The 27,240-nt window shown below is 43.1% G+C and overlaps 1 long non-coding RNA gene and 1 other non-coding gene across 7 annotated transcripts in view; both read right to left on the bottom strand.

Annotated features, from left to right (window-relative positions):
- Positions 1-13,513, bottom strand: part of LOC103169714 — a 41,022-nt gene extending 27,509 nt beyond the window's left edge. Inside the window, exons 1-4 of one of the 6 annotated variants that reach the window (XR_003759730.2) lie at positions 13,353-13,513; positions 12,275-12,468; positions 3,662-3,750; positions 753-880 (exon numbers count right to left, since the gene is read on the bottom strand). This is a non-coding gene — a long non-coding RNA (uncharacterized LOC103169714). Of the gene's footprint in view, positions 1-752; positions 881-1,767; positions 1,992-3,661; positions 3,751-12,274; positions 12,469-13,352 lie in introns of those variants that run through there. The other 5 variants (XR_003759729.2, XR_003759731.2, XR_003759732.2 and 2 more) reach the window with 5 other exon arrangements.
- A 3,504-nt stretch (positions 13,514-17,017) lies between these two features.
- LOC114812415 lies at positions 17,018-17,120 on the bottom strand. The gene has a single exon (XR_003760068.1). It is a non-coding gene; the product is annotated as a U6 spliceosomal RNA (small nuclear RNA).
- Between the last annotated feature and the right edge of the window lie 10,120 nt (positions 17,121-27,240).

The following is a 27,240-nucleotide window of genomic DNA, read 5'->3' as shown; positions in this document are numbered from 1 at the left end:
ATTCAATAAATACTATCGACTAACTGACGGATGAACTGACTGAAAGCACTTATTAACTGTTAGAATGTAAGTCCCTCAAGACCCAGGGACTGTGTCTGATTTCTACACTTGAAGTCCTTCCCAGCACTTAGTGCTGTGCTCCATATACAGTAAGCATGGAGTTGCAGTGTGGCAAGAGCAAGGGCTTGGAAGTCAGAGGTCATGGGTTCTAATCCTGGCTCTGCCAACTGTCTGCTGGGTGACCTTGGGCAAGTTATTTAACCTCTCTGTGCCTCAGTTACCTCATCAGTAAAGTGGGGATTGAGACTATGAACCCCATGTAGGATAGGGACTGTATCTGACCTGATTACCTGTATCTACCCCAGCATTCAGTGTTTAGCACATAAGCACTTAACAATACTACAATTATTATTATTAAGCCCTTAATAAATATCTTCAATACAACTCCTACAAAGCCTTCCTGATATGATATCATTTTGTCAAATGTTCAGCCTGACTTTTCTTCTGTAGTGTCTTTTAGACAGGAAATATTTGGGAGCAGTGGGGAGGGGAGACATTATTGGCCAAACAATTGCTGTCTGATTTGACAGCATTTGCTTAATGTATATCTACCTTCTAGGTAGGATAGAGGGCTGAGAAGGGTCTGGAGGGAGTGGAAGGCAGCTGCCAAGGAGATTGGAATGGCACAATAATAATGGTATTTACTAAGCGCTTACTATATGCCAGGCACTGTACTAAGTGCCGGAACTCACCTGGTCCTGCAGGCAAGATGAGGCAGTGACGGTAGGTGAAGTCTGGGTTGGGGGAAGTCAGAGGAATCGAGAAACTGCCAGAGTGAAATACACTGAGGGTTGAGGCATCAGGAAGAGAAATGATGAAACTAGATGAGAGGAAAGATGGAGTTCAGCCCAAAAAAGAGAAGAAATGAGTTAGAGGTAAGGGAGGTGGGCTGCAGGGTTTCAAGAAGCCTGGGAGGAAAATAGTCAAACTCTACTTCCTTGGGAAGCCTATGAATCCCTAATTTTCAGGCCGTCTGGATTCAAGATGAGTGGCTGAATGGCCTTGTGAATGATTCTTCTAATGGAGTTGCCAGTTTAAAGGAGATTTAATTTAAGGTCAATCAATAGAAAATTTTATTCAGGCTTAGTGATGAACAGACAACCATAAAGAAGAGAAGTGACACTAATAATTTTGCCTCAATCAGACTTTCCTTTCAGACATGCAAAACACGAGATAAAGACCAAACCCATAGATCAAGGCAGATATTCTCCTAGCTCTGGGGCTTAGTGATAACTAGCAGCAGCCAAACCGTTGCTCCCGACCTAAAGACAAACTCCCACTGCCAGAAAATGCCTTTGCCCAATAAGGAAGGACTCATTTTTCTTCCTCTGGCTTTTTCTAAGACTGTGGCAGATCAGAATTATTCAAATTAACAGTGCTGATAGGTCATATTTCTTGGATTCACTAGGAATGGTTGTAGTAAATTAGAATGAGTCAGAATTTTAGTTTGACAGAAAATGATTATATTATGTTCCCTGCAAATCCCTGGGTCTATGTCTGCCGAACTCTCCGTATTTCAGATAGCCTCAGGAAATCAAGAGGAAATGAGATGTGCAGTCTGGGTTGCCAGGAAAAGTGTACTTAAGTGATCTGCCATTGACTTGGTTAGAAAATTAAGGGTAAAACGGGTTTTCTAGAAAATGGAATTGCCTGCAGGTTTCACAGACCGATTCAAAGGCTTGAACAAGGCACTTAGAAATTATGACATTTGGAGGTAATGGGTGTTTTCCTTTTTTAATCATTTGTCTCCTGCAAGCCAATCGAACCAACTGCTTTCTTTTTTAATTGTGGGCCTTAGGAATGAAATATCATTTCTTTCTTCTTCATGGCAAATCGGTTTTCCAAAAATGTTTTCTATGTGATCCAACATTTTGGCTTCCAAAAAGGCTTCATCCAAGATCAGGTGTTTATCCATCCAGGCCAGCTTTTCACTGAGTTGAGAAACACAAGATGAAAGATCCTGCCGTGATTTATATTTTAATAAATATTCTATAAAGAGGCTGTGATTGTCACTCTTCGTGCATATACACAGTCTACTGTAGTTTTGGGTACAGACCCTGCTGTGAATCAAAGAAGAGTGCTCTGAAACTCATCTCCTTGTTTTATCAAGAACCAAAGTAAAAACAAGTAGCACTTGAAAAAATGCCAGAAGTATATTAAAAATGGGAAAATTATTTTAGGGGAAGGATTTAGGGATAGTGTGTATGTTTTGGGGTATACATGTATGTAAATGTGTGCTTCAAGCTAATGATGCTCAAGAGCTGATAAATAGATTAGAATAAAATGGGTCTGGCATCATTTTTAATATTTTTATTTTTGTAATGTCACAACCAAATAAGGTACTTTAGCCTGAGGCTCGAATAGCTACTTGAAGGACTTTAATTATTATTGCTGCTGAAAAGGTCTGTGATCAAATTTTTAGTACATTTATAAAAATGATGGATGGCAACAGTGACCGAGAAAACAGCATTATAATTTCTGCAGCCCCAGGAATTGTTATTGTAAGAGCCAAAATGGAGCATGTGCCTAAGAATCCCATCCACTTGAGAACCCATGATTGGATTTCTCCTGAATTGAGACTTCAGGGAACTAGGGGTGGCTTCCTAATAAGGGTTTTGTGCATTGACAAAAAAGCAAAATGTGACACACATTCAAGCCATAATCTCAGCACATGCAGTGTTGGATTTCAAAGGTTCATTTACAACATTGGAATCCCAACGATAGGCTCAAAGGACACCTATATGGGGATCCATAATCCTAGCGGTTCCTTGCCCAGGTAATGATCTTTCATTTAGCTAAAAGACTAAGAAAGTTAACTTTATCCCTCTGGCTCTTAATGTCTGATTTGATCCAGGATTGAATGAAAAACCCCTGAATTTTCCTTTCCATGAATGTCAAATCGCTGCCTGATAGAAGTGAATAACCATTACTTGCTTGCCCAAAAGAAATGCAAGAAGACCAGTAACCAGAGCATCTTTAGGAATGGTAGCTGTTAAAACTTAGGTATCCTGCCTTTGCTTTGGGAATCTGACTAATGGAGAAGAGAGGGAGAAGGAAGTGAAGTTGAACCTCAATTATGAAAGATTTAAGGAGATGAGTGCTTTTACTGTGCTCTGATAGAGTTCATGCTTTTAAATGCTTTTATACTTAATTCTTTCCTTAATGAAAATAATCCAGTATTTTTTATTCAGCCCGTAAGAGCCCAAAGTGGTTCACATAATGGCAAACTGTAATAAGTGCTCTTGAAAAAAGAAAAACATTTAGCAAATGTAAACCAGAGTCAGAACTATATTTCTTAATTTGGCCAAGCAAAGCAATAGATAGCATTTTGCTTTCTCAGAACATGAATTTCAATTACTTGCAGGAGGTTTTCAAATTAAGGGAAGAGAGGCTAACCATGAAGTCAATTTCCTTAGGGTTGAAGTTTGCCATAGAATGAGTCTGGATTTGAAGACTGATTAAAATAATAAGCTATTTAATATGTCTTGTCAGGGATGGCCAAACCCGTCCAACTTATGAAGTAGCATTATTTGGGAGACTGGCTGCTGGCTGAGTAGGTTGAGAACAGGTTATGGAATTTAGGATAATTGGAGTACTATACCAGTAGTCCAGAGTAGCCTCCATCTGTTTCCGTCATCTCTTAGAAGCGGGTTATTGATCTCAGGCCACCCCCGGGTGGAAGGGTCACACCTAGGAACATAACAGAGTTTGGGCCTGGGAGTTAGAAGGACCTGGGTTCTAATCCTGGCTCTGCCATGTCTGCTGTGAGACCTTGGGCAAGTTGCCTCACTTCTCTGTGACTCAGTTACCTCATTTGTAAAATGGGGATTAAGACTGTGAGGCCCATGTGCAACATGGACTGTGTCTGCCTGGTTGCCTTGTATCTACCCCAGGACTTAGAACAGTGCTTGGGAAATAGTAAGTGCTTAACAAATGCCATTAAAAAGAAAACCCAGTCAGAGCCAACTTAAGATATTTGGCTGCCTTGAGACAGGGAATAATTCCCTGCTGTCTCCTGTTCTTTAGTAATGGCACAACTTTCAGTCAATCTGTCAGTGATATTTATTGAATGTATATTGTGTGCAGAGCACTGTTCCAAGTGGTTGGGAGAGTTTAGTACAAAGAGTTGGTAGACACGATCTCTGCCCACAACTAGCTGTATATATCTATAATTTATGTATTTATTTATTTGTTTATTTATTTATTCATTTATTTATTTATTTATCTATTTATATTGATGTCTGTCTCCCTCTTTAGACTGTGAGCTCATTGTGGGCAGGAATGTGTCTGTTGTTATACAACAGTGCTTGGGAAATAGTAAGCACTTAAGAAATACCGTTATTATTATTATTGTTGTCATCATTATTATTATATTGTACTCTCCCAAGTTATTATTACGGTGCTTTGCACTCAGTGAGGGTTCAATAAATACCATTGAATGAATGAATGAATGAACGAACTCGCTTATAGTCAAAAGGAAAAGAGAGACATCAATATAAATAAATGGTTTATAGATATATGCATAGGTGCTGTGAAGCTGAGGGTGGGCGAATACCAAATATCCATAGGGGAGAGATCCAAGTGCAGAGACGACACAGAGGGAGCCGGGAAAAGGGGGGCTTAATTGGGGAAGAGCTCTTGGAGGAGAAGTGACCTTTGAAGAAGGCTTTGAAAGAGGGGAGAGTCATAGTCTGACTTAGAGGAGGAAGTAGTTAGAAGATGGTTTGCCCAATGCCGCTTCTACCCCATGCTACCCCCACTGTCATGTACCCCCTTGACCAGAGGCCCTGAATGCTCTGGGCAGTTTGACTCTGATACACCCCTCCACCTCCTTTATGGATCACTTCAGTCTTGCAAAACACTCAACCCTGCTGTCTCTATCGTAAAGAGCAAACAAGGGTCACATAGAACTGAACTATAAGCTCCTAATGGATATATATTGAGGTGTAGCATACTCTCCCGAGTGCTTAGTACAGTGCTCTGCACCTAGTAGAGAAACAGTGTGGCCTAGTTGATAGAACATGGACATGAGAATCAGAAGGACCTGGGTTCTAATCCTGGCTCTGCCACTTGTCTGCTGTGATCTTGGGAAAGTCACTTAACTTCTCTGGACTTCATTACCTCATCTATAAAAAGGAGGATTAAGGCTGTGAGCCCCTTGTGGAACAGGGACTGAGTCCAACCTGATTTGCTCGTATCCATCCCAGGACTTAATACAGTGCTTGGCCCATATTAATAATAATAACAATAATAATAATAATAATGTTGGTATTTGTTAAGCACTTACTATGTGCCAAGCACTATTCGAAACGCTGGGGGAGATACAGGGTAATCAGGTTGTCCCACGTGAGGCTCACAGTTGATCCCCATTTTACAGATGAGGTAACTGAGGCACAGAGAAGTGAAGTGACTTGCCCACAGCTGACAAGTGGCGGAGCCAGGATTCAAACCCATGAGCTCTGACTCCCGAGCTTGGGCTCTTGCCACTGAGCCACGCTGCTTCTCTATTGTCTTATGTTGTTGAGTCGTGTCTGACCCATAGCGACACCATGGACACATCTCTCCCAGAATGCCCCACCTCCATCTGCCATCGTTCTGGTAGTGTATCCATAGAGTTCTCTTTGCAAAAATACAGAAGCAGATTACCATTGCCTCCTTCTGCGCAGTAAACCTGAGTCTCCATCCTCAACTCTCTCCCATACCGCCAGTGCCCAGCCCAGGGGAGTTTTGATTAATAGCATATTGCCTGCCACTTGCTAGGAATGGAATGGGTATACCTCTGCTTGACTCTCCCTCCCGTAGTCGAGACTGGTAGAGTACTGGAAACTCTCCAGCTGCGACTGAGTGGTGGCTTGGCCCATAGTAAGCGCTTAACAAATGACATTTTAATCATTATTACTGTAACAAGTACCACTGATTCATTTAGGGATAATTCTTGCCTCTGCCATCTATAGAGAGACTCCACTATTGCCTACTGTGCTTGTGTCTCGAGATGGTGGATTACCTCATTTACCATCGCAAGCTCGCCCTGATGACAATTCACAATTGAAAGAAAAGTTGTTAAGTACCGATGCACACTTTCATGCACGTGTAGAGAACAGACCTGCAAGTGCACTTTGCAATGTACTGTAGGCTGTGTTCTGGGCAACCTTCTAATCTTCATTTACCTCCACTCCCTTGGAGAACTCATTTGCTCCCTTGATTTCAACTACCATCTCTATGAAGATGATTCCCAAATCTACATCTCCAGCCTTGATCTCTCACCTCCTCTGCAGTCTTATATTTCCATCTGCCTTCAGGACATCTCTACTTAGATGTCCTGACAATACCTCAAACTTGACATATCCAAAACAAAACTCTTCATTTTCCCACCTAAACCCTGTTCTCCGCATGATTTTTCCATCACTGTAGACAGCACCACGACCCTTCCTGTTTCAGAAACCCTTAACCTTGGCATTTTTCTTGACTCCTTCACAATCAGGTTGGACACAGTCCATGTCCCACTTGGGGCATCCTAATCCCCATTTTACAGATGAGGCACAGAAAAGTGAAGTGACTTGCCCAGTGACACACAGCAGTCAAGGTGGACATGCTAGGACTAGGGCCCATGTCCTGCTGACTCCCAGGCCCGTGCTGTATCCACTATGATATGCTGTTTCCCTGGTGTACTAACCCCTCCCAGCACTTAGTATTGTGCTTCACACACAGTAAGTGCTCAATGGAAACCATTGATTGATTGGTTACTGGACCCCTACCCACCTACTAGCTCATGGCACTCTGTACCCCAGTGGAAATATAACTGGAAAAGCGAGGGTAATCAATCCATGGCATTTATTGAATACTGCACTGTACTAAATGTTTGGGAAAGTACAATAAAGTTGGTAAAAGCAATCCCTGCAACCAAGAGCTTACACTCTAAAGTGGGAGATCGACATTACAATAAAGTACAGTTTAGGAAAACAATAAAGTGTAAGGATATGGGCCTAAGCATCAAAGTGCTTAAAGATGCAGGAAATTCCGTGCAAACCGCAAAACTGTAATCAATTCCTCGACTCACGTCCTTAGTTGTGAAATGTTTTTAGTTGTGAAATCTCATGTTCAAGGCTCATCCCTAGTTCTCCACAGGGGACATCATCATCACAGTAAGGAGATTGTGAGCTTGTTGTGGGCAGGGATTGTCACTGTTTATGGTTGAAATGTAATTTCCCAAGTGTTTAGTTCTGTGCTCTGCACACAGTAAGCACTTAATAAATATGATTTAATGAATGAACATGAGAAGCAGAATGAACAGGTGGATAGAGCATTGGCCTAGGAGTAAGAAGGCCCTGGGTTCTAATCCCAGCTCCATCACTTATCTGTTATGTGAATTCAGATAAGTCACTGAATTTCTCTGTGCCTCAGTTACCTCATCTGTAATGAAAGGATTAAAACTTTGAGCCCCATGTGGAACATAGACTGTGTCCAAACTGATTGGTCTGTATCTACCCTAGTGCTTAGTATGTGCCAGGGCACATAAGAGTTTAACAAATATCATTAAAAGAAAACAAACAAAAAACTTGCACACCCATGAGAGCACCTTTTAGTATCTTGAATGAAATTCCTAAGCTGTTTTTCTGCCTAAGGCAGAGCCACCAGAAAAAACTGGGGTTTCTTAACATAGGAGTATCTTCTCTAGAATGCAAACACAATGAACAGTGTAGGAAAGGAAAGGGAGAAAATAAATCTGTCATTTTATCTGTAGTCTACATTTTGAGATGATTTGATTGTTTCAGACTTCACACCTGCTTTGGTTCTTGGGCGGGGTAGAACTGTCCTGATGTGATGCCAACTTATTGATTTTCCTAAGTTGGAAGATATTGATCCTGCAACAATGGTCTTTATGCCTTTCTTCCTGAGGCTGAAGAGAGGTTTGCTATTGTCCGTGGAGGCAGTGCAGCTGAATAGCAGTGGCTCATTGTGACAATATTGATCGAACTGCAGTCTGACTGGGTTAGAGCTGTTCTACATTTCATCACTCTCCATACCCCAAATTCCTTTTTTAAAAAGAGAAATATTGTGGATTTTTTGGAGACACAGACTCCTGAAAGGCTGAATTTTGATTTCATTTTTAACCTAGCCAGTGATTCTCAGTAAGCCATCCACAAATGAATGACTAGCATAGCATACAGAATCCAATGAGTTGACAGAATGACATGTGAAGTATCCTTCTTAGTTGTAATAGTTATAGTAGTAGAAGTAATAATTATATTTATTTAGGGTCCTACTGAACACAGGGCACTGTACTAAGGTACAACAGACATACAAGACAGGTTCCCCCTCCCTCAAGGAGCTATCACTCTAATTGGGGGAACAGACATAGAAATATTAAATATGCATATGTACCCACAGTTGCTGAGAATGGACAGAAATGAATAAGTACTAGAAGAGGCTGAAGGGTTCCTAAAAATCAGGGAACTTATTAGTCAGAGAAAGCTTGTTAGAGGAATGAGATTTTAGAAGTGTGGGAAATCAATAAATCATTTATTGAGCACTTACTGTGTGCAGAGCACCATACTTAGTGCTTGGGAGAGTACAATACAGCAGAGTTGATAGACACGTTCCCTGCCCACAATGAGCTTTCAGTCTAAGGGAAGGCTGAGATCCGGTAGAACATTGTGACAAAGAGTTCCACTGGCCCCCACACTTAGGAGAGGGAGGAAGAAACCAGGAGGGTCACTCCTTGGTGCCCTCCCTGAAAGTGTAAGCTAACCTATCAGAGAGAAGCTTTGGGGAAGACATAGAAGGCCAGGTTTGGAAGGAGAACCTCAGCCCTCTTGAGGTGAGGGAAAGCAAGCTGCTGTACCTGGGAGATAACTTAAGCCAAGTACCCAAGTTCTGGGCTCTCCTACCATGTCTCCATAGGGTTCTTTCCTCCAGGATTTAGGGCTGAAAGTCCCCAGTAACATCATAAGTGCTTAATAAATACCATTGATTAATTGCTTGATTGACTGCTATGAGGGGCAGGGAGAAAGGATATCCAGGCTGTAGAGACAATGTGAGCAAGGAGTCAGAAGTGAGCAAGAGGAGAGGTGGATACAGAAAATGGCCTTGGAAAGAACAGAGAGAACTGGAGGTGATGGCAGGAAGGAAGCTCAGGAGACACTTGGGGAACAGTGAATAGGGTACCCCCAAAACCTGTGGTAGAAGAAAGAGGAATCTGAGAGCTTTAGGATGCAGTGGAGGCTGACCAAGAGTCTTCCATGACTCTGAGTGCTCTCCCTGCCAGGATTTATGACTGAAAATCCCCAGTAACATCACAAGTGCTCAACAAATACCACTGATTGATTGGTTAATTGATTTCTCTGAGGTGCAGGGAGAAAGGAAATCCAAGCACTAGGGACAATGCAGACAAGGAGTTAGAAGTGAGCAAGATGAGAGGAGGATACAGAAGATGGCCTTGGAAAGAACAGAGAGAACTGGAGTTGATGGCAGGAAGGAAGCTCAGCTGGTTTTTCTCATCAAAAAAAACCACCTAAGTCTAAAGTAAATGAATCTGACTGAAACTTACATTATTGTAAAGGAGAGGTATTGTTAAAACCAAACCTGAGCCCACAATATAATTGATTTTAAGTAGGAAGTGTTACCTTATCTTTGAAAAAGCCTGGTTCTAATCCCAACTCTGCCATTTTCCTGGTCTGTGACCATGGGAAAATTGCTTACCTTCTCTGCACCTCATTTTTTTCAGTTGTTTGGGTGAAGAGGGATATGTTTTGAAGGAAGAATTAGTAGTTAAAACTCCACAAAATATTAGATAAGGAGGCACAGTTGGTGAAAATAAGTAAAATGAGAAAAAAACAATGAGTAAACATCATAGAGAAGACTCCTCTGGTTTGGAAACTGAACAATGAGAAAAGGATCAGGGAAAGATAATACACTGAAGCAAAGGAAGTGACATGAACCTCTTTACCAAACAACAAAAGTTCAGTTGTGCCTTGTGAAGAAAGAAGTTATTTGTAGTAACAGAGGGATAATATTTACTGCAGAGAGAAAGCTGTGGTTGGAACCCTGCCTTTCTGCTATACAATTTTATTCTAGTATAAAGTCTTTCATTCAAGGATCCCAATGCTCTTTATGAGTATCAAGCATCCTCACTGTACCTCTGTGAGGTTAGCAACATTATTTCCTCTTCACAGCTAACACAGAAGTCGAGTTCCTTATCACTAATCACTAGTTGGTGCCATAGCCAGCAGGGAAAGCTCACAGTTTTATTTCCTTTTCATTCACCCTAAGTCTATTCACAAATCCATAGAAAATGCAGGAATAATCCAAAGTGGAGCATCAAAAGTCAGAAGCAACGTTGGGATTCTATATCCAGTAAAGTAACTAGGCTAGGAAAAACTATTAATTCTGGTCATCCAAAGACAACAAGGTAAGAAAAAGAGGACAGAAATTTATAATGATAGATGGAAATAGAATCTAATTTAAGCAGGTACAGTAGAGGGTTTCACTGTCTAATCAATTTAACCAAGTGAATGAAAATGTGCGACAGACTCTTCCCCACTCTCAAAATCCTATTACAATCACATCTCTTTTAAGAGGTCTTCCCTTACTAAGCCCTCATTTGCCCTACTCCCTCTTCCTTCTGCATCACCTATGCATTGGATCAAACTCTTTAAGCAATTGATATTCATCCCACCCTCGGCCCACAGCACGTCCATCTCCCCATCTAGACTGTAAGCTCTTTGTGGGAAGGGAACACATCAACCAGTTCTGTTCTGTACTCTCTTGAGCACTTAGTACAATGTTCTGCTCAGGAAGTGCTCAATAAATAAATAAATTATGGACGGTTAATAAGGTATGATATAACTGTTGGGTAAGGTGAGCAGAAAGGGCAACCAAGATGATCCGGGGGATGGGAAAGATTTCTTATGAGGGTAGGACTCTTCAGTCTGGAAAGTCAAAGGCTGAGAGGAACATAAATGAAGTTTACAAAATCATGGAGGGTGCGGCAGGGCACACACAAACTTTCTATTCACAAATTCCACAGCATCAGGAGGAGGAGGATGCATTTATTGAACCCTGAGTAATAGTAAGGATCATTATGAAAATTTATATAATGCCAAGTTAATGGATATGTTATCCCCATTTTACAGAAAAGTTAACTGACTTGCCCAAGGTAATGCAGAAATCAAGTGGCAGAGTCAGAATTAGAAGCCAGGTCTTCAGACTCTGACTCCTGTGCTCTTTCCAGTGGACTACACTGCTCCTCTAAGCCTGAGGGTGGTAGACTCAAAATAAGTAAAACTTCTTCACACAGTGAAGGGATTTGGTTGCTGGAGGAAGTTACACAGGTCAAAAATAAGAATAGGCTCAGAGGATAAATTCATGGATGAATGGTCATTTATTCATTCAGTCGTGTTTATTGAGCGCTTACTGTGTGCAGAACACTGTATTAAACACTTGGAAAATAATTCGGGAACAGATAGAGACAATCCCTACCCAACAGCGGGCTCACAGTCTAGAAAGGAGTAGACAGACAATAGAACAAATAGAACAAATCAAATAAACAGGCATCAATAGCATCAAAATTAATAGAATTATAGATAGATGCACAATAATAATAATAATGGTCTATAATGGATTCCACATTAGAGGGAAAATTAGGGTGTAGAGTGAAAGGTTTGGGATGGTAGGGATGGTTACTTTAAGAAAAGGAAGGTAGCCATTACACTGTTCCTACAAACTTATTGTTGCCAATCTGTAGTATTTACTGAGCACTGTTGAAGGTAGGGAACTATAGTAACCACTTGGGAGATTATAATAAAACTAGTAACCATGAACCCTACCCTCAGAGAGTGTACAGAGTAGTGGGAAATTTGCCACTGTCAAAGAGAATGCTCAACTGTTTGGTCGATTTTGCTGACCCAATAATGGCATTAATTGGGTTTTTATGAAAATGTCCTCTCCAAATGCAGGCCTTAATTGCAATGGCTCTTGTGTCCTTGGAAGTGAAGACCAGATGGGAACCTAGTAGAGTGGTATTCTATAATAAGTGATGTCAACCCTGACAGTGAGGTTTCCTGAAGGGCGAGAGGAGGGCTGAAAAGACAAGGGCAGGCCCTACTGTCAAAATCACACTAAGTGCTGATGTGTTTGCCCTTTGAAGCCCCTCACAATTTTTCACGTTTCCTTCATTGTTTCATCATTCATTCATTCATATTTAATGAGTGCTTACCATGTGCAAAGCTCATGACACTTCTGCTCAGGAAGAAAAATCCTATTCTTGATTGCAGGGCACCAAGCTGATCTACTTGCCTCCCAGATTTCACTTGTGATGAACTGTCTGAGTCTGGGCTTGTCACCATTGTTAAAGCATTTCTTCTGTCTTCTTTGTTTTCAGTTGTCCCATTCCAACTCACCAAACTGCAGCTGTTAAGTGAAACCCCCACCCGTGCATTTTTCCTGATATTTAGTACAGTAAACTGGACATAGTAAAAGCTTAATAAATAATATTACTAAAAAGCTTAATAAATAATATTACTACTGCTGCTATTACTGTATGTTTCATCTAGGGCAGCAATGTTGAGAAACATCATTTCAATGCTAGCTGGTTGACTTTAGAGAAGCAGTGTGGCCTAGTGGACAGAGCACAGGCCTGGGACTCAGAAGGACCTGGGTTCTAGTTCTGACTCTGTCACTGCCTGCTGCGTGACCTAAGGCAAGTCAGTTAACCTCTCTGTGCCTCTGTTCCGTTTTCTGTAAAACGGGGATTAACAAGCCCCATGTGAGACAGGGACTCTGTCCAACCCGATTTGCTTGTAACCACCCCAGTGTTTAGTACCCTGCCTGTCACCTAGTGAGTGCTTTGCAGCATGGAGAAGTGGATAGAGCGTGGGAATCAGAAGGTATTGGGTTCTAATAACGCTCCGCTACTTGTCTGCTGTGTGACCTCGGGCAAGTGGCTTCAATTCTCTGGGCCTCAGTTCCCTCCTCTGTAAATTGAGGATTGAGACTGAGAGCCCCATGTGGGACAGGGACTGTGTCCAACCCGATTTGCTTGCGTCCACCCTGGCACTTAGTACATTGCCCGGCGTATAGTAAACTCTAAACAAATACCAAAATTATAATTGTTATTAACAAATACCACTATTAGGAGTAGTATTTGTGTTTGGATTTCTATCTTGCCATTCAATGTTGAGAATGGTCTGTAAGTGACACTGATGGAATCACTCTAGGAGTTGGATTTGGTGTTTCTAATGGGCTCGGGTCTCACAACCACATAAAACGTTATATAGCAAAACAGCTCTATAGACCTCCAGTTTGGCCTGAAACCTGATAAAACATTGCAGCCACAATCTTTCTAACAATCTCCCAAAGGATATGCTGGCCTTCTCGATTGGATTTTCTACTTCCTTGCTGATCACTGCATCATTGGATAGTGCGTTGCTAGGTAACAGAATTCTATGATGGCATTCGGTTCTTTCTGCCAACGAAGGTCTTTTGTTGTGTAAAAGGTTTCCCCGGTGCTGACTAATATAGTATTTTTATATTAGTTTTCTTCAGATTTACTGTCAGCCAGTGATGCCGGGCTGACTCTGACAAGTGTCCTCTTGGGTGTGTGCCTTCAGACTCAGTCATCCACATGTTAGCTTGTGAATGGTGGTTCTTCAGTACAATGCTTGGCACATAGTAAGTACTTAACAATTACCAAGTATTGGACTTCTGATACTGACGTTCAGGTCACTTGTTACCTCCTCCAGCAAGGCTGTGGAAAATAAATTGAACAGAACCATTCCCATGACCTTTATCCTATTTGGGAAACGAAATGAGTCAGAAAAAGACACTCCTCAGTTCTTATGTGACCTGTTGTGCCATTTTGAAGCAATCGCATCATGGCCATCTCAGGAAACTCAAATTTATTAAGTATCTGCCAGGACTCAAAGCTCATGATTTTGCCCCTGCCCACAAGGAGCTTACAAGGAGCTATATGGGGAGAAATCCATTAAAATACACTACAGGTAGGGGAAGTGGGAGAGTATAAGATTATTTACAAAAATGCTGTGGGTCTGGGGGAGGTATCAAAGTGCTTATGGGGTTCACAGCCAAGTGCATAGACAACATGGAGGGGAGTGAGGGGAGCTGAAATGAGGACTCTGCCATTGCCTGTAGTGTCACCTTGGGCAAGTCTTCTCTTTGCTTCAGTTACCTCATCTGTAAAATGGAGATTAAGATTGTGAACCCCATTTGGGACAGGGACTGTGTCCAGCCTGTTTATCTTGTATCTACCCAGTGCTTAGAACAGTGCCTGGCACATAATCAGTGCTTAACAAATATTTTAAAAAAAGATGGAAAAGGATGATATGGTAGTCTAGCTGTATGGCAAGATTTTGAACCTGAGTCCCCCTCTATTGGTGGGGAGGATGGGGCATGTCCATAAAATATCATGGAAGAAGAACCAGCAGTAGATTGAATGTCAGAGCTTCAGGTTGGTGAGGAGTCAAGGATGACACCAAGGTGGTGTAGTTCTGGGATGAAATGGTTGGTAATGGTGTTGAAGGGGATGGAAAAGTGAAAAGGAAGAGTAGGCTAGTAGGGAAGTTGAGGGGTTTAGTTTTATATAGAGAGTTCAAGATGAAGTAGGGAATTCCTCTTACCAAGGGTTACAAGGAATGGCAGGATTTTAAATTAGATGAGTGAATGGGGCTGGGGAGTAGATTTAGGAGTTATCCTGATTAGAGATTTTAGCTAAAGCCATGTGAGCAGATATTTTTTATGGTGTATGTGTACACACTGTGAGGCTCTGTACTGAGTGCTGGGGTAGATACAAGATATTCAGGTTGGATATAGTCCTTGCCCCACATGAGTATCATAGTAAGTAAGAGGGAGGAGGATTCAATCCCCATTGTACAAATGAGGTAACTGAGATTTACAAATTTGCCCAAGGTCTCATAGAAGACAAGTGACAGAGCTGGGAATAGAACCCAGGTCCTCTAGCTCCCAGGCCAATGTTCTTTCCTCTAAGCCACACTCTCAGAGAGAGAGTAGAAAGACAAGACTGGGGGATAGGGACAGATCCTTGTAGTAACCTGCATGCTTGTAGATTTCAGCAAGTGTCACATCAGGTTCGTGTGCTGTGCCATTTTTCATTGCTCTGATTGCACTGGGGCCTTTACAAGAGTTGGAATGAGTCCTCTCTTCATAGCTTGGTAAGTTTTCTCTGTTTTGTAGGGCCTCATCTTTAGTAGCAAGAGGTGTGACGAAAAAGACATCGAAGTGTTTGTCATTTTTCAGTCTCCCCTCCTGGACTGTGTTGAGGTTGGAGCCACCTTTAATCTTCAGAGGTGCTATAAGAGGGTATGCAGGGGCTGAATAGCTTTTCTATGGTATTTATTAAGCACTTACTACATGTCAAGACTGTTCTAAGTGCTGGAGTAGATACAGCTTTCATAGTGATATAGATCACATTTTACATTTCCCAGGGAACAGAGATCAGTGAAGGCCCCGTTTATTTGCAGAAATCAGTAGTAACTGTGGGCCACAATCTGGAGGCCTCCAGTGCTACAATGTGCATTAGCTTCTTTTCTAAATAAAGCAGCTTCTTGGTTGGACTGTTTTTTCAAAAAACTCAAAATTCTTTCTGAGCTTCAGTCATTTATGTGTGCTCACAAAAATGAATTTTTTTGGTCAAATGGGGCTTTGTTCCTTATCAATTCCGTCCATCTTGGCAAAATGACTTACAGCAGCTGTTCCATGAAGTAAAATCTGATAGAAACAGAGTCTGCATAGATATAAACATAAACATTAGTTTCTATGGAAACGAAAGTGTATGAGAGATTGCTTGAAAATGGGTGAGCCTATATTCCAGGAATCAAATGCCAAATATATACTGCATTCACAAGAGACTTCACCAATGACTCTGAATTTTTGGTAAGTTCACAGAGCAAAGGATACATATGATTTCGGCTGAAATGGACAGCAAAATCCACTGGTGACAGAACCAAGCATCATTTGAAGTTGAATCAAAGCCAAAGATTTTCCTAATTGAAAGTTCTGGGGCAGAGAATTGAACACTGGCCATAATATTTGGAATTTATTTATTGTACCTGTAATTTATTTAATCTATGGAATATATTGATATTAATGTCTGCCTCCTCCTCTAGATTGTAAGCTCATTATGGGCATGGAACGTGTCTACCAACTCTATTGTATCATGCTTTCCCAAGAGCTTAGTAAATACAATTCTCTGCATATGATAAATGCTCAATATCACTGATTGATGGTTTAATTGATTGACCCTGTTCAGCACTGGCATTGGTCAGAACACTTCAGCACTTGGATCTGTGACCTTTGGGCATTTGCTATTTGCCCCTCCCTCAACACTACAGCTCTTATATGCATATGTATAAATTATATAAATATATATTACATTAATGTCTGTCTCCCCCTTTATACTGTAAGCCAATTGTGGGGACGGAATGTGTCTGCCAACTCTGCTGTATTGTAGTGTCCTAAGTGCTTATTACAGTGTTCTGTACAAAGTAAGTGCTCAGTAAATACCATTGATTGATTACTTGATTCTGGCTCTGCCCTTGGTTATGCATAATATTATTATTATTGTTAATAATAATAACAATAATAATGGCATTTAAGCACTTCCTATCTGCCAAGCACTGTACTAAGCTCAGGAGTAGATACCACTGCTTACTGTTTGCAGAGTACTGTATTAACCGCTTGGGCGAGTAAGTATAACAAAGTGGGTATACACATTCCCTGCCCACAAGGAGCTTACAGTTCAGAAGGGGAGACAGACATTAATATAAAAAAATTATGGATATGTACATAAATGCTGTGGAGCTGATGGTGGGGTGATTAAAGAGTGGAAATCCAAGTACAAGGGTGATGCAGAAGGGAGTGGAAGAAGAGGGAATGAAGGCTTAGTCAGGGAATGCCTCTTGGAGGAAAATGTGCTTTGAATAAGGCAAAACTGGAATGCTTCACAAATTTGTATGTCATCCTTGCAGAGGGGCCATGCTAATCTTTTCTGTAACATTCCAATTTTAGTATATGTGCTGTTGAAGCGAGCCTGATATATAGCCAGCACAAGATATATAAAGTATTCAGGTCAGGTGCAGTCTCTGTCCCACCTGGGGCTCGCAGCTTAAGGAAGGCTGCAAGGCTCAGGTTGGCCCTGGATAGTCACCTAAGTGAAGAGCCCCAGAGGGCAGGACTTTGGTGTGACATTAGGAGAATTGGATTGGACCTGACTCGCAGACCCATCCTGTTCTGGACCCTAACCCTCAGATCAACCTCAGAACCACTGAGCTCTCTGGGCCCCTGCAGACTGGCCATGACTGCTGTTTGCAGATCACTATTCTAAACCCTTGGGAGAATAATACAGTAAATACACGCAATCTCTGCCCTTAAGGAGCTGAGAAGCAGCATGGCCTAGTGGATTGAGCCAGGCCTGGGAGTCAGAAGGACCTGGCTTCTAATCTGTGCTCGGCCACTTGTGTGCTGGGTGTCTATGGTCAAGTTACTTAACTTCTTCTGTGCCTCAGTTACTTCATCTGAAAAGTGGAAATTAAGACTGTGAGCCCCATGTTAGGCAGGATCTGCGTCCATAGTGATCTACCCCAGGGCTTAGAACAGTGCCTGACACATAATAAGTTCTTAACAAATACCACAAAGAAAAGGATTTTACAATTCATCAGAGGAGACAGGCACTAAAAGACATATATGTAAGCGTTTTGTGGATGGAGATGACGAGAGTACCTCATCATCATCTTCAGTATGTGTGCAAAGTACTGTACTAAGTGCTTGGGAGAGTACAATATAACAACAGACACATTCCTGCCCACAACAAGCTCACAGTCTAGAGGTATTTTTTGGGCGCTTAATGTGTGCCGAGCACACTGTACTAAGTGCTTGGGTGAGTACAATGCAACAGTGTTGATAGACACATTCCCTGCCCACAACAAGCTTAGGGGAGACATATATTAGAATAAATAAATAATTTATAATATAGCGTTTGTAGACATGTACCCAAGTGCTTAGGGTGTGGTTTGGACTCAAGTCCATAGCTGGTACAGTAGGGTTGGGGGAAATAGGTGGGAAAACGAGAGGTTAGTCACGGAAGGCTCCCTGAAGGTGATGAGGTTTTCATAGGGCTTTGAAGCTGAAGAAAGTGGTGGTCGGTCAGATATAAAGGAGGAGGTGTTCCAGGCAGGGAAGAAGACAACGTAGGGCTTGGTGAGATCCACCACACTCAATCCTCATTTCTGGCAACCAAGTACCATGTGGTGAAGTGTGGCTTGCAATAATAATAATAGTAATGATAATTTTAGTATTCTTTGAACAAGTTACTATGCACTCTACTAAGCGTTAGGATGGATACAAGATAATCAGCTCAGATAGTCTAATGTGTGGCTGAATGGTAAATATTTGTCTCCCTTTGGGATTCCTTTTAAGCAGAGAGGTTGAGCAGCTTCCACAACCAATTAAAGCTCAGCAGAGGGTTCTATGTTGACAGCTTCCTTTTCCAGTCACCTCCTCCAGCATTTCATCTTAGGGTTCAATCCTCTAACGCAGTGAATACAGAAACTTGAACGCAGCCAAGCAACCCTAAGAGAGTAACAACATATGTTCTTCACTTGAAGATGAAATGACTCTTAAGTATCTCAGAACTTTGTATGGGTAGTAATTCTGCCACACAGTTCTCTGGTGAGGTCACTTGGGATTCTGTCCCATTTAACAGCTGATAAAACATGCTCTAGTGGAGTCTTTCCAGGGGAAAACTAATGTCAGAAAAAAAAATCAGAGAATCCACATATCTGGCCTTAATGAAATCTGCCTCGTTAGCCAGCTAATGATAGGGGGATCTGATGCTAGTACTTCTCAGTATAATTCAGCATGGATGTCCTGAAGGCAGTGAGTTGAGGTTGTACAGGCAGAGTTTCCTTTGTCAGATTCTGTTCACCTACCTAGCTTCTATTGGTCATGGACCCCATCTAACTGACAGCTGCTGCCCTGGGGGAAACTTTCCATCACCACAGTTCCCCACCCTGTTTGAACTCAGGGACGGCTCACAAGCTCCAGGGTAGAGTCAAGATCCGTAGCATTAAAACTCAACTCCGTCTGGAACTCTACATGGACATTCTAGGACTTTCTTAATTCTCTCTAGAATCCCCTCAGCCATTGCCAGGAAGAACAGAGACATGATGAAAGTAGTGGATTGGGGGGAGAGGCTGGTACTTAGAGAGGCCTTGCCTGACTAAGCCCTCTTTTCATTTCCTTAATCTCCCTTCGGTGTCGCCCTGACTTGCTATGTTTATTCATCCCCGCTCCCAGCCCCACGGCACTTGTGTATTTATCTTTAATTTATCTATAATAATGTCTGTTTCCCCCTCTAGACTGTAAGCTCATTGTGGGCAAGGAATGTGTCTTTTATATTGTACTGTTCCAAGCATTTAGTGCAGTGCTTTGCACAAAGTAAGCACTTACTAAGTAGGATTGACTGACTGACTGACTAGAGATACCCAGTATTTTGCTTTTAAGGGCTGTGGTCAGCACAATGTAGATTTGCTACAGTCCTGTGTGGCATTCCAACTTCACTTCCCAGCTAGGGATAGTTTGGGGTTAATTTGATGTCAGAAGTGAGGTGAGGGGTTCCCCGTCACTCTGACCTTACACCCTTCTGTGTTCCTGGCCTTCCCTCTCTTCCATCCAATCTTCCATAGCTCAACAGGGAAGCAGCAGGAGTCAGAGTATCTGGGTCCTAATCCCAGCTCCATTACCTACCTACTGTGTGACCTTGGGTGAGTCACTTAACTCCTCTGCGCCTCAGTTCCCTCATCTGCAAAATGTGGATTCAAGACCTTTACTCCCTCCTACTTAGACTGTGAGTCCCATGTGGGACCTGATAATCTCGTATCTTCTCCAGCGCTTACTACACCGCTTGGCACATAATAAGCACTTTACAAATACCACAATTATAAATGATTAAGTCTAACTGGCCACCACTGTTGTGGTAGTAGCTGGAAGGGGGGAGAGGGTGGTGAGTAGTGACAGAGTGATCAGGGAAGTACAGAGAGTTTGCAAAGTAGAAGTAGTCCTGCCTAGCCCCAGCCCCTCATGCTTATTTCCCTGTTCCCTTTCCTGCTCGGACACCATAATCGGAGGGTTCCTGACTCAGAAGGGAGGGTAATCATGGGAACCTTAGTACTGTGTAATATGAAAGCCATTTCTATAGCTGTCTCCATTAGAAACTGCATACCTTCACCCTCCTCTCAAACCCTCATATTTTCCAGTCACCTGCGGCCCAGCTTGGTCCTCTGGAAGACTTCCAAAGAAGGGAAGTGGCAGGTGAACACTCTGTAGACACAGGAACATCGCACATTTTGTGTTTTGGTTTCCCAAACTGGGATAATAATTTGGAACCCAGAGAGGCACCTGGTTTCAATACCAATCCTCCTGTAATAGCTAGCAAGTGTGTATAAAAGTCTGTGGTTTCCATAACTGGAACATTTAAAGGACTCAGGTGCCCAAGCAGTCATCTTCCAGTATTTATGTACTGTGCTAAAGGAAGAGTAATTACTTTGGCACTCCGGACCTTCGCTGTTTCGCCCTTTATCCCAGCTCTGCGCAAGTAGTTTGAGGCAAACTGCACCAGAACAGTTACCATGGCAACGGCAACATCTGTAGTACATGTAGCATGGAGTGTGTTTGAGCGGAACTGGCTCAAACAGCAGTCGGTTGTATGGGCGTTGCGAAGAAAAACAGGTCTTTCTGGGATCAGTACCCTGCCGACAGCTATCGCTTCCTTGCATTGTCATACAATATTCAAGAAACAGTTCCAAGTGCCTCCAATTTTGGGACCTTTTAATTCTCAAAGGGATCACACACTTTATGAAGAGAGGGTAGTCAAAGGGTCTGAATCACCCTCCAAGTACAATGCGCAACTCTTCGTCATGCCAGTGGAAAAGAAGCAGTATGGCATTAGAAGCAGCATGGTTTAGTGGATAGAGCATGGGCCTGGGAGTCAAAAGGACCTGCCTTCTAATCCCAGCTCCACCGTTTGTCTGCTGTGTGACTTTGGGCAAGTCACTTCACTTCTCTGTGCCCCAGTTACTTCATCTGTTAAATAGGGATTGGTTGATTGATTCATTCATTCAGTAATATTTATTGAGCACTTACTATGGGCAGAGCACTGTACTAAGCACTTGGAATGTACAATTCAGCAACAGATAGAGACAATCCCTGCCTATAGACGTGCTTACAGTCTAATCGGGGGAGACAGACAGACAGACGAAAGCAATAGCAATAAATAGAATCAAGGGGATGTACACCTCATTAACAAAATAAATAGGGTAATAAAAATATATACAAATGAGCAAATGAGCACAGTGCTGAGGGGAGGGAAAGGGAGAGGAGGAGGGGCAGAGGGAAAGGGGGAAAAGGGGGATTAGCTGAGGGGAGGTGAAGGGGAGGGCAGAGAGGCAGCAGAGGGAAAAGAGGAAGCTCAGTCTGGGAAGGCCTCTTGGAGGAGGTGAGCTCTCAGTGGTGCTTTGAAGAGGAGAAGAGAGTTAGTTTGGTGGAGGTGAGGAGGGAGGGCATTCCAGGACCGCGGGAGGACATGGCCCAGGGGTCGACGGCGGGATAGATGTGAATGGGGGATGGTGAGGAGGTGAGCGGCTGAGGAGCAGAGCATGCGGGGTGGGCAGTAGAAAGAGAGAAGGGAGGAGAGGTAGGAGGGGTCAAGGTGATGGAGAGCCTTGAAGCCTAGAGTGAGAAGTTTTTGTTTTGTGCGGAGGTTGATAGGCAACCACTGGAGGTTATTAAGAAGGGGAGTGACATGCCCAGAGCATTTCTGCAGGAAGATGAGCCGGGCAACGGAATGAAGAATAGACTGGAGTGGGGAGAGACAGGAGGAAGGGAGATCAGAGAGAAGGCTGACACAATAATCCAGCCGGGATATTATGAGAGCCTGTAATGGTAAGATAGCCGTTTGGGTGGAGAGGAAAAGGTGGATGTTGGCGATATTATAAAGGTGAGACCGGCAGGTCTTGGTGACGGATTGGATGTGTGGGGTGAATGAGAGAGCTGAGTCAAGGATGATACCAAAGTTGTGGGCCTGAGAGACGGGAAGGATGGACGTGCCATCCACAGTGATAGGGAAGTTAGGAAGAGGACAGGGCTTGGGAGGGAAGATGAGGAGCTCAGTTTTGGACATGTTGAGTTTTAGGTGGTGGGCAGACATCCAGGTAGAGACGTCCTGGAGCCTGAAGGGAGGGGGAGAGAACAGAGGCGGAGATGTAGATTTGGGTGTCATCTGCATAGAGATGATAGTTGAAGCCGTGGGAGCGAATGAGTTCACTAAGGGAGTGAGTTTAAATGGAGAACAGAAGAGGGCCAAGAACTGACCCTTGAGGAACCCCTATAGTTAGAGGATGGGAGGGGGAGGAAGATCCCGCGAAGGAGACTGAGAATGAATGGCCAGAAAGATAAGAGGAGAACCAGGAGAGGACGGAGTCCGCGAAGCCAAGATGAGATAAGGTGTGGAGAAGGGGATGGTCTACAGTGTCAAAGGCAGCTGAGAGGTCGAGGAGGATTGATAGAGTAGGAGCCATTGGATTTGGCAAAAAGGAGGTCATGGGTGACCTTTGAGAGAGCAGTCTCGGTAGAGTGGAGGGGACGGAAGCCAGATTGGAGGAGGTCCAGGAGAGAATTGGAGTCAAGGAATTCTAGGCAGCGAGTGTAGACGACTCGTTCTAGGAGCTTGGAAAGGAAGGGTAGGAGGGAGATAGGGTGATAACTGGAAGGGGAAGTGGGATCGAGAGGGTTTTTTTTAGGATGGGGGAGGCATGGATATGTTTGAAGGCAGAGGGAAGAAGCCATTGGAGAGTGAGCGGTTAAAGATAGAAGTTAAGGAGGGGAGGAGGGAAGGGGTGATGGTTTTTATAGGGTGAGTGGCAATGGGGTCCGAAGCACAGGTGGAGGGGGTGGCACTTGCGAGGAGGGAGTTGTTCTCTGAGAATACTACAGGGAAGGATGGGAAAGTAGGGGAGAGGGTTGGGTCGGGGGGAGGCAGAAGGGGGAGGGGTGACTTTGGGGAGCTCAGACCTGATTGTGTTAATTTTTGTGATGAAGTAGGCGGCCAGATCGTTGAAGGTGAGGGATGGGGGACGGGGAGGAACAGGGGGTCTGAGGAGAGAATTAAAAGTCCGGAACAATTGCGGGGGTGACGAGCATGGGCGTCAGTGAGGAAAGAAAAGTAGATTGATGGTGATCCCCATGTGGGACATGTACAGTTACCTACCTGATTAGCTTATATCTACTCCAGCACTTAGTACAGTGTCTGGCACATAATAAGTGGTAATGCCATAAAAAAATGAATAGGCAGAGGTGAGTGGCGATATTCTGAAAATGCAGTTGAGCAGAAGCGTATCCAGATGAACATGTTCCACCTATTTGCCCAAGGTCACACAACAGACAAGTGGCGGAGCTGGGATTAGAACCCATGACATTTTGCCTCCCAGGCCTGTGCTGTATCCACTACTCCGTGCTGCTTCTCTCAGATCCTCCTGGTCCATGAGCAGCAGTGGAATCCCATAATGATGATGCATGCCTTTCAGCCAGAAGTCTTGTCTTGTCCTATGCCGTTGAGTCATTTCCGATCCATAGTGACTCCATGGACACATCTCCCCCAGAACGCCCCAACTCCATCTGCAGTCGTTCTGGTAGTGTATGCATAGAGTTTAAAAATACAGAAGTGGTTTACCATTGCCTTCTTCTGTGCAGGAAACTTGAGTCTCCACCCTTGTCTCTTTCCCATGCTGCTGCTGCTGCTGCCCAGCACAGCTGAATTTTGACTTGTAGCAGATTGCCTTCCACTCAGTAGCCACTGCCCAAACTAGGAATGAAATGGATAGGCCTTTGCTTGACTCTCCTTCTTGTAGCCGAAACTGGTAAAATACTGGAAACTCACCAGGTGCAGTCCTGAGAAGATAGCCAGAAGTCACTCTTTAAAGTTATTCACCTTCAGTCTGCATTTTGAATGAGCCTTCCCCTTATTGGCATCCCCCATTTAGATAGGATTTTGACTCCCACGACCACTTACCCAAGTCAGAAATTGCTGAAAACTGGGTCCTTTTCCCGAATGATCAGGTTTGTCATGGCATGTTGAAAGATGGTGTTGTTTTTAGATCTGCGCCATGCTGCCCTTTACCCTCAAGAGAAGTAACAGTTCATTTAGCTCTTGTGGGCTTAGCCAGAAAAGACATGTAATGGAGCCAATAAGAACTTTCTGGCCAAGCACTGTTCTGTCTCTGTCAGTTCAGATCACTTCAGGGAATCGAAGCTTGTGAAGGGTAGTTCAGGGAAAGAAATTAGAGCAAGGGATCTAAATATCATCTGACTAAACAAAGGAGCCCTGTGTTCCCTTGAGTTGCATGTTGACTTAAAAACACTATACTACTGTATGTGATCACAAAACTGAAGAAAGAGTCAAAATGCATTTATCATTCACGAGGCGCAATTATTTTGGCATAGCATCTGGTTTGGCAAATACATTATTCTAGCTGACTACATAGTGTTAAAATGTAGATTTTCAAATCCTCTGGGGGCCTGTGTCACCATGCCAGGCTTAAGGAACTGAGTGATTATACCATTGATGGGTTGACTGATTGATTATATCATTATAGTTGCACCAAATATGTTGGATAATAATAATAATTATGGTATTTGTTAATATTGTTAATATTAAATTATCCAGGTCTTGTTAATGTTGGAAGTGAAACCCTGGTGTATTGTACATTCATATTTTAAAACCCAGAGAGGGAGAGGTTGATTCCTCTCGGTGATTCCAAAGAAAGATTTGTAATGTCCTAGTGGAAAGCTACATTTGGCATAAATAAATGCATTAGCTCAAACATTAGAATTCAAAGGGCTGAAGCAGCGTTGCTTAACCGCTCCTTGTGAGATGGAATGAAATGGTGTGCACCTCTTAACGAGAGGGGAATTCCACTGTAGGTGATTTTCACTTTTCAGGAGCAGTTGGGGGTGGAGGAGGGTCGTCAGAGGATGACAGAAAGGTTCTGTGATTAGAGAACCCACTAAGTTCACCGTGATTTATCTCCTGCAGCGATGAATACTTGCAGCTTTGGAATTGTATTACGGAATCCCCTAAAGTCTCTTCAACCTTTTGTCCCTTCCTTGCTTTCTCTCTCTCTGTGCCCCTCTCTCTTTCTCATGCTTTCAAGTAGAAATCTTCAACTAGAATAACTCTGTGCATTTGGAAAGTACTGGAAATTGGCTCAGAGACTTGCATATAACACACATACAAACACACACAGCTAACCTCATATTTGAAGCTGACACTATTGACAATGATCCTCCATACAGAGCCATTGGAAAAGTTGTCCTTTACAGAGTTGTTGTGCTTACAATGAGCAACCCCTGTCACTGTTTTTGCCTTACTTACCCAGTCTCCCTGACGTCTTTGCACAAGGAGAGCAACCCGTCTCATTCATTCATTCAGTCGTATTTATTAAGTGCTTACTGTGTGCAGTGCTCTGCACATAATCGATCTATCAATGATATTTATTGAGCGCTCACTGTGCGCAGACCACTGTGTGTATTAAGCGCTTCGGAGAGTACAGTGCAACAGAATTGGTAAACGTTCCCTTCCTAAGAGGAGCTTACAGTCCCCTGACAGTGAAATACATTACAGATATGCCCAAAAATGCTGTGGGGAGAATGTCAACTGCTTAAAATAAATGGATCCAAGTGTCTGGGCACTAAAGAAGGAAGAGGGAGTAAGGGAAATGAAGACTTAGCTGGGGAAGACTTTTGGAGGAGATGTGATTTTAATAAGGCTTTTAAGGTAGAGAAGAGTGGTGGTCTGTCGACTACCAAGTGAGAGGGAATTCCAGACCAGAGAGAAGACATGGGCAAGGGGTCAGAAGTGGGCTGGTCATTCTGCAGCAGTTGTTGTTGCCCAACAGATTTCTGCTATGCCACATGTTTTGAGACTATGCTTAAGTTTGTCTTTAAAACCTTTGTCTTCCTTCCCGGCTCAGGTGGGCCCCATTTCAGTTCACTATACAACATCCGCTTGGGTATTTTTGCTGTCATCTCTTGTCCTCACACATCCTGCTGTGCTCCTATTAGAATATGCCTCAACTGTCTCACACGGCCATTCAGTTGGACCTGACGAACAGTGCAGTGTTGATTGATGAGACATTCATTGCCGCCTGATTGATTAAGTCCGGCAGCCTTTGAGCTTGACTGAGAGTCTCATCTGAGATCATTTAGAGCAGTAGTTTGGTGCCAGGCGGCATCCCGGGGTTGAGTTCTGTTAGCTTTATTCTCCTGGAGACATTTCTAAGGAATGAGATTTAGACAGAGACCTAACTGTGGTTTATTCCTATTAGCTCCTGTTTCCAGAGCAGTCTGAATTTATCCAGCCTTCTTCAGTATCTTGGGGGACTTGGTATCCCCTCCGCATGTTCAACTGAACAATAGAAAATACGTGACCTTGTTGGGGGCAGGGAATGTGTCTGTTGTTGTACTATATTCTCCCAAACACTTAGTACAGTACTTTGCACACAGTAAGTGCTCAATAAACACGATTGAATGGATGCTGATTTTTCTTCATTATCAGAGCCAAGGGAGAGAAAGTAAATGCCTCTTACCGTGGAATAGAAACCACAGACTATCAATCTGTCAATCAAGAGGGAGGCAGTGTGACCAGTGGATAAGTCTGGATGGCAGGAGATCCGTCTAGTAGTCCAGGCTTCGCCACTTGCCTGTTGGGTGACTTTAAGCCAGTCACAGCTTCTTTGTGCCTCACTATCCTCATCCGTCCAATGGGGAAAGATATTCATTCTCCCCATCTCTTATACTGGGATGCCCATTTGGAGAAGAGATTATGTCTGACCCGATCCTTCCATCGTCATCAATATTGAGGGCCTACTGAACGTAGAACACTACCACATTCTTGGGAGAATACAGTAGAAACAAAGTGTATGTGCCCTACTCTCAAGATGCTTACGGTCTTAGGGGAGAGATCAACTATGGGAGCAGAAAGAAGAACAAGAACAAAGTAAATAGCAGGACATTTTGCCAAGATGATGTATGGTTAAGCAGATGAATAAATCAACTAGTAGACTGATGCAGTAATCACATGGGGATATTCATTCATTC

The sequence above is a fragment of the Ornithorhynchus anatinus genome, chromosome 5 (assembly GCF_004115215.2).
Source record: "Ornithorhynchus anatinus isolate Pmale09 chromosome 5, mOrnAna1.pri.v4, whole genome shotgun sequence".
NCBI classification, from domain to species: Eukaryota; Metazoa; Chordata; class Mammalia; order Monotremata; family Ornithorhynchidae; genus Ornithorhynchus; species Ornithorhynchus anatinus.
Note: the sequence above shows the minus strand (reverse complement) of the source record. Positions and strands in the feature narration are given on the sequence as shown.